This window comes from Pelecanus crispus, unplaced genomic scaffold, assembly GCF_030463565.1.
Source record: "Pelecanus crispus isolate bPelCri1 unplaced genomic scaffold, bPelCri1.pri SCAFFOLD_85, whole genome shotgun sequence".
Lineage (NCBI taxonomy): Eukaryota > Metazoa > Chordata > Aves > Pelecaniformes > Pelecanidae > Pelecanus > Pelecanus crispus.
Genome location: NW_027461494.1, coordinates 50,938 through 57,500, shown reverse-complemented (window position 1 = coordinate 57,500; position 6,563 = coordinate 50,938).

The window sequence follows — 6,563 nt, the reverse complement described above, 5'->3', positions numbered from 1 at the left end:
GCCGGGCGGGTAGACCTGTCAGCCGCGGGGCAGGCAGCAGCCCAAGTGCCCCGGCCGGGCGGGTAGACCTGTCAGCCGGGGCCCGCCGGGTAGACCTGTCAGCCGGGGCCGGGCGGGTAGACCTGTCAGCCGCGGGCGCGCCGGGTAGACCTGTCAGCCGCGGGCGCGCCGGGTAGACCTGTCAGCCGCGGGCCGGGCGGGTAGACCTGTCAGCCGCGGGCGCGCCGGGTAGACCTGTCAGCCGGGGCCGGGCGGGTAGACCTGTCAGCCGCGGGCGCGCCGGGTAGACCTGTCATCCGGGGCCGGGCGGGTAGACCTGTCAGCCGCAGCGCAGGCAGCAGCCCAAGTGCCCCGGCCGGGCGGGTAGACCTGTCAGCCGGGGCCCGCCGGGTAGACCTGTCAGCCGCGGGCGGCGCGCCGGGTAGACCTGTCAGCCGCGGGCGCGCCGGGTAGACCTGTCAGCCGCGGGCCGGGCGGGTAGACCTGTCAGCCGCGGGCGCGCCGGGTAGACCTGTCATCCGGGGCCGGGCGGGTAGACCTGTCATCCGGGGCCGGGCGGGTAGACCTGTCAGCCGGGGCCCGCCGGGTAGACCTGTCAGCCGCGGGCGCGCCGGGTAGACCTGTCAGCCGCGGGCGCGCCGGGTAGACCTGTCAGCCGGGGCCGGGCGGGTAGACCTGTCATCCGGGGCCGGGCGGGTAGACCTGTCAGCCGCGGGCCGGGCGGGTAGACCTGTCATCCGGGGCCGGGCGGGTAGACCTGTCAGCCGCGGGCGCGCCGGGTAGACCTGTCAGCCGGGGCCCGCCGGGTAGACCTGTCCGCCGCGGCCCCGCCGGGTAGACCTGTCCGCCGCGGCCCCGCCCGTTAGACCCGTCAGCCGCGGCGCAGGCAGCAGCCCAAGTGCCCGGAGCACGGGTAGACCTGGCCTCCGTGCCCACAGCGCGGGTAGACGTGGCCTCCCTGCCCGGATCAGGGGTTTGCCTTTGTGTGGTGGAGCAGGGCTGGGGGTTTTTCCTTTTTGGGTTTTTGTTGTTTTTTGCAGGTTTGTTTTTGTTTCTGTTTTTTTTTGTTGTTGTTGTTTTGTTTGTATGTTTGTTCATTTGTGTTGGTGCCCGCGGCCTCCCCCCCCCCCCCCCCCCCCGCCGTTACTTACTTAACCGTCGGCGTATACCTCGGTTAATCAATTAGCGACAGGCGGTTAGCGTGTCTGCTACGCACTTTACCGCTGGTGGCCTCGCCGCGACGCTAAATAAATAATTACACAACTCATTATAAACTGTGATACCGTTTACGTTTTATTATTTACTATTTACCGATTAATTTCGTAACCGTTAATCGCTTACGAACGATACAGCTAATAGCGCCCCCCCGCACCGCCCCCCCCCCCCGCAGCCCCCCCCGGCGCGATTCCCGGGAGGGGCTTCCGCCCCGAGAGGGCCTCTGCAAAGGACGCGGCCGGCCTCCGAGGTCTCGCAGGCCTCCGGAGAAGGTCGGTCGGCCGCCAGGCCCAACGGGCCCTGCCGGCCGCAGGCCGACTTCGCCCGAGCCTCCTCAGAGACGAGGAGCTCCCGTGGCCGACCGGCCCGAGGCCCGGGCCGCGAAGGACCGCACCCGCCTGCGCGGTTCGTCCCCCCCCGAGGCCGCCGGGCCCGTCTTCGCGGCAGTACTCACCGCTCGAACGCATCCCGCTTGGCGACGCACGCGACCGCCGACGGCCCCCTGTTAGGAGCGCGGCCTACCTGCCGGCCCGCCGTCGGCCTGGGCCGTGAACCCGGTACCTGATCGGGTGCCTCCCGGCGCAGGCCGCGTCGGGCGGTCGCCGGGCCGCCGTCCCTGCGGGGGCCCGGCCTCCCGGGGCGTCGGGCCGAGCCGCTTTCCGCCGGGGGCCGAAAGCCCCTTCCGCCTTCCGCGCCTTCTCCCGGAGGCCTGGCCGGAGCGGAGAAAAGCAGGGGCCGTCACTGGTTCGCCCCGCACCCTTCTTTCGTGCCCGCGCGCGGCCTACCTGCCGGCCCGCCGTCGGCCTGGGCCGTGAACCCGGTACCTGATCGGGTGCCTCCCGGCGCAGGCCGCGTCGGGCGGTCGCCGGGCCGCCGTCCCTGCGGGGGCCCGGCCTCCCGGGGCGTCGGGCCGAGCCGCTTTCCGCCGGGGGCCGAAAGCCCCTTCCGCCTTCCGCGCCTTCTCCCGGAGGCCTGGCCGGAGCGGAGAAAAGCAGGGGCCGTCACTGGTTCGCCCCGCACCCTTCTTTCGTGCCCGCGCGCGCGCGCGGCCTACCTGCCGGCCCGCCGTCGGCCTGGGCCGTGAACCCGGTACCTGATCGGGTGCCTCCCGGCGCAGGCCGCGTCGGGCGGTCGCCGGGCCGCCGTCCCTGCGGGGGCCCGGCCTCCCGGGGCGTCGGGCCGAGCCGCTTTCCGCCGGGGGCCGAAAGCCCCTTCCGCCTTCCGCGCCTTCCCCCGGAGGCCTGGCCGGAGCGGAGAAAAGCAGGGGCCGTCACTGGTTCGCCCCGCACCCTTCTTTTGTGCCCGCGCGCGCGCGCGGCCTACCTGCCGGCCCGCCGTCGGCCTGGGCCGTGAACCCGGTACCTGATCGGGTGCCTCCCGGCGCAGGCCGCGTCGGGCGGTCGCCGGGCCGCCGTCCCTGCGGGGGCCCGGCCTCCCGGGGCGTCGGGCCGAGCCGCTTTCCGCCGGGGGCCGAAAGCCCCTTCCGCCTTCCGCGCCTTCTCCCGGAGGCCTGGCCGGAGCGGAGAAAAGCAGGGGCCGTCACTGGTTCGCCCCGCACCCTTCTTTCGTGCCCGCGCGCGGCCTACCTGCCGGCCCGCCGTCGGCCTGGGCCGTGAACCCGGTACCTGATCGGGTGCCTCCCGGCGCAGGCCGCGTCGGGCGGTCGCCGGGCCGCCGTCCCTGCGGGGGCCCGGCCTCCCGGGGCGTCGGGCCGAGCCGCTTTCCGCCGGGGGCCGAAAGCCCCTTCCGCCTTCCGCGCCTTCTCCCGGAGGCCTGGCCGGAGCGGAGAAAAGCAGGGGCCGTCACTGGTTCGCCCCGCACCCTTCTTTCGTGCCCGCGCGCGGCCTACCTGCCGGCCCGCCGTCGGCCTGGGCCGTGAACCCGGTACCTGATCGGGTGCCTCCCGGCGCAGGCCGCGTCGGGCGGTCGCCGGGCCGCCGTCCCTGCGGGGGCCCGGCCTCCCGGGGCGTCGGGCCGAGCCGCTTTCCGCCGGGGGCCGAAAGCCCCTTCCGCCTTCCGCGCCTTCTCCCGGAGGCCTGGCCGGAGCGGAGAAAAGCAGGGGCCGTCACTGGTTCGCCCCGCACCCTTCTTTCGTGCCCGCGCGCGGCCTACCTGCCGGCCCGCCGTCGGCCTGGGCCGTGAACCCGGTACCTGATCGGGTGCCTCCCGGCGCAGGCCGCGTCGGGCGGTCGCCGGGCCGCCGTCCCTGCGGGGGCCCGGCCTCCCGGGGCGTCGGGCCGAGCCGCTTTCCGCCGGGGGCCGAAAGCCCCTTCCGCCTTCCGCGCCTTCTCCCGGAGGCCTGGCCGGAGCGGAGAAAAGCAGGGGCCGTCACTGGTTCGCCCCGCACCCTTCTTTCGTGCCCGCGCGCGGCCTACCTGCCGGCCCGCCGTCGGCCTGGGCCGTGAACCCGGTACCTGATCGGGTGCCTCCCGGCGCAGGCCGCGTCGGGCGGTCGCCGGGCCGCCGTCCCTGCGGGGGCCCGGCCTCCCGGGGCGTCGGGCCGAGCCGCTTTCCGCCGGGGGCCGAAAGCCCCTTCCGCCTTCCGCGCCTTCTCCCGGAGGCCTGGCCGGAGCGGAGAAAAGCAGGGGCCGTCACTGGTTCGCCCCGCACCCTTCTTTCGTGCCCGCGCGCGGCCTACCTGCCGGCCCGCCGTCGGCCTGGGCCGTGAACCCGGTACCTGATCGGGTGCCTCCCGGCGCAGGCCGCGTCGGGCGGTCGCCGGGCCGCCGTCCCTGCGGGGGCCCGGCCTCCCGGGGCGTCGGGCCGAGCCGCTTTCCGCCGGGGGCCGAAAGCCCCTTCCGCCTTCCGCGCCTTCTCCCGGAGGCCTGGCCGGAGCGGAGAAAAGCCCGGGCCATCACTCCACTCGTTCGCGCTGGACGCTTACTTTTTTGCGCGCTCCCCCCCCCCGGCCACGTTACCCGGGAGGGGCTTACCGCCCCGAGAGGGCCTCTCAAAGGACGCGGCCGGCCTCCAAAATCTCGCAGGCTGTCGGCTGCCTGACCTAACGGGCCCTGCGGCCGCAAGCCAACTTCGCCCGAGCCTCCTCAGAGACGAGGAGCTCCCGTGGCCGACCGGCCCGAGGCCCGGGCCGCAAAGGACCGCACCCACCTGCGCGGTTCGTTCCCCCGAGGCCGCCGGGCCCGTCGTCCTCTCGGCAGCACTCACCGCTCAAACGCATCCCGCTGGCGACGCGACTGCCGACGGCCCCTTGTTACGAGTGCGGCCTGCCTCCCCGCCACCCTGGGCCGGGGCCCTGCCGCCCGGCCGCCGGAGCCAACCCTGGGGACCTGGCTCTCTGCGCAGGCCGAGGCACGCGGCTGCTGCTGCTGCTGCTTGCTGCTGCTGCTTGCTGCTGCTGCTTTCCCAGGGACGGGTGCGACCGGCAGCCGAGCCGAGCGTGTCGCCCGCAGAAAGGCATGGGCGCAGGCCAGACGTTGACAGGGCCCGGCCTGTAACAGAGAGGGCGGCGTTAGGGACAGCGTTACAAACCCTTTTCGTTTCTTCCCGCGTGCGCGCGCGCACGCAACCCGAAACGGGACCCCGGCCCGAACGCCCCGTCCCTCCCCGCCCGCCGCCGCATGCACACACCACCATCCCCACACCCCCACACCCCACCCACCCCCCCGACAGCCCCCCGGCCCGAACCCCTCGCCCGCCGCCACACGTGCACGCGCCCAGACACGCGGGCAGCCACGCCCACCCCGCCCGCCGCCGCGCACGCACACCCCGCGCTCCCCCGCCGCGCACACACACGGAGCCCGCCCCCCCCCCCCGCCGCCACGACTCGTGCAGCCCCGCCCCGCCCGCTGCCACACGCGTGTGCACACGCACACACGCAGAACCCGCACTTTCCCGCCGCCGCCCCCCCCCCCCCGCCCGCCTCGCCTGCCGCCACACGTGCGCAAAGACAGCCCCCCGCCCCAGCCCGCCGACACACCGACCCCCCCCCCCCCCCCCCCCCCGCCCCCCTGCCCCCGCCGCCTAGCCGCCGGCAGGTTTGCCGCGCCTGGAAAGGCAGGCGGGAGACTCTAGGACCCGGCGGCGTCCCTGCCGGCTCCGTGCCGGGCGGCAGAGGGGAATCCCGGCGGCGTGCTGCCGAGTCCCTACCCTGCCCTGCCCGTGCTGCTTGCTGCTGCTGCTGCTTGCTGCTGCCGCTTGGTGCTTGCGCGCTCCCCCGCCGCCCCCCCCACCCCCCCACCACGCCCGCCCGCCTCGCCTGCCGCCACACGTGCGCACAGACAGCCCCCCGCCCCAGCCCGCCAACCCGCCCCGCCGCCGCCGCCGCCGAGCCGCCGGCAGGTTTGCCGCGCCGGGAAAGGCAGGCGGGAGACTCTAAGACGCGGCGGCGGCCCTGCCGACTCCGTGCCGGGCGGCAGAGGGGAATCCCGGCGGCGTGCCGGTCTCTCACCGCGGCTGCCGAGTCCCTACCCTGCCCTGCCCGTGCTGCTGGCTGCTGCTTGCTGCTGCTTGCTGCTGCTGCTTGGTGCTTGCGCGCTGCCCCGCCGCCCCCCCCCCCCCCCCCCAACCCCGCCCGCCCGCCCGCCTCGCCTGTCGCCATATGTGCGCGCAGACAGCCCCCCCGCCCTAGCCCGCCGACACACCACCACCACCACCACCCCCCCACCCCCCCCCCCCCACACCCCCCCCCCCCCCGCCGCCTAGCCGCCGGCAGGTTTGCCGCGCCGGGAAAGGCAGGCGGGAGACTCTAGGACCCGGCGGCGTCCCTGCCGGCTCCGTGCCGGGCGGCAGAGGGGAATCCCGGCGGCGTGCCGGTCTCTCACCGCGGCTGCCGAGTCCCTACCCTGCCCTGCCCGTGCCCCGGCTCCTGCCTGCCTTTCTGCTCGCTCGCCCTGCTGCACGCCTGCCCGCCCCCGCCGCGGGTGGAAAGTGAAACGAAGGCGCGGGGGCGGGGGAAGAAAGGAAGGGGGGAAAAAATCCCCAACCGACCCGAACAGAAACCTTCTCCGATAAGAGGCGGCGCCCCCCCCCGCGCCAGGCTCCCCGCCTGCTCGCCGACCGCTCTCGCCTGCCCTTGCGCCCGCACCCCACCCCACCCCACCCCTTCCCCTTCCCCTGCCGCCGCCGCCACTGAGCGCGGGACCGTTGCTCCGGCGGGAACCACCGCCCTTTACGCGCGGGCGGGGGAGGCCGGTTGCCAGGTAACGGGGGCCGGCGCGCCTGCGCAGGGCGCGCGGCTGATCAAAAACAACCCCCCGGGGCGCCAGACAGTCTGCGCTCAGCGGGGCAGCACCCACCCGCCCCGGAACGGCAGCGCACGGAGGGAGGGGGAGCGCGCGCGTCGGGGCGGGGCGGGGGGGGTGCTGTCTGTAGGACGGCAGGCACATATT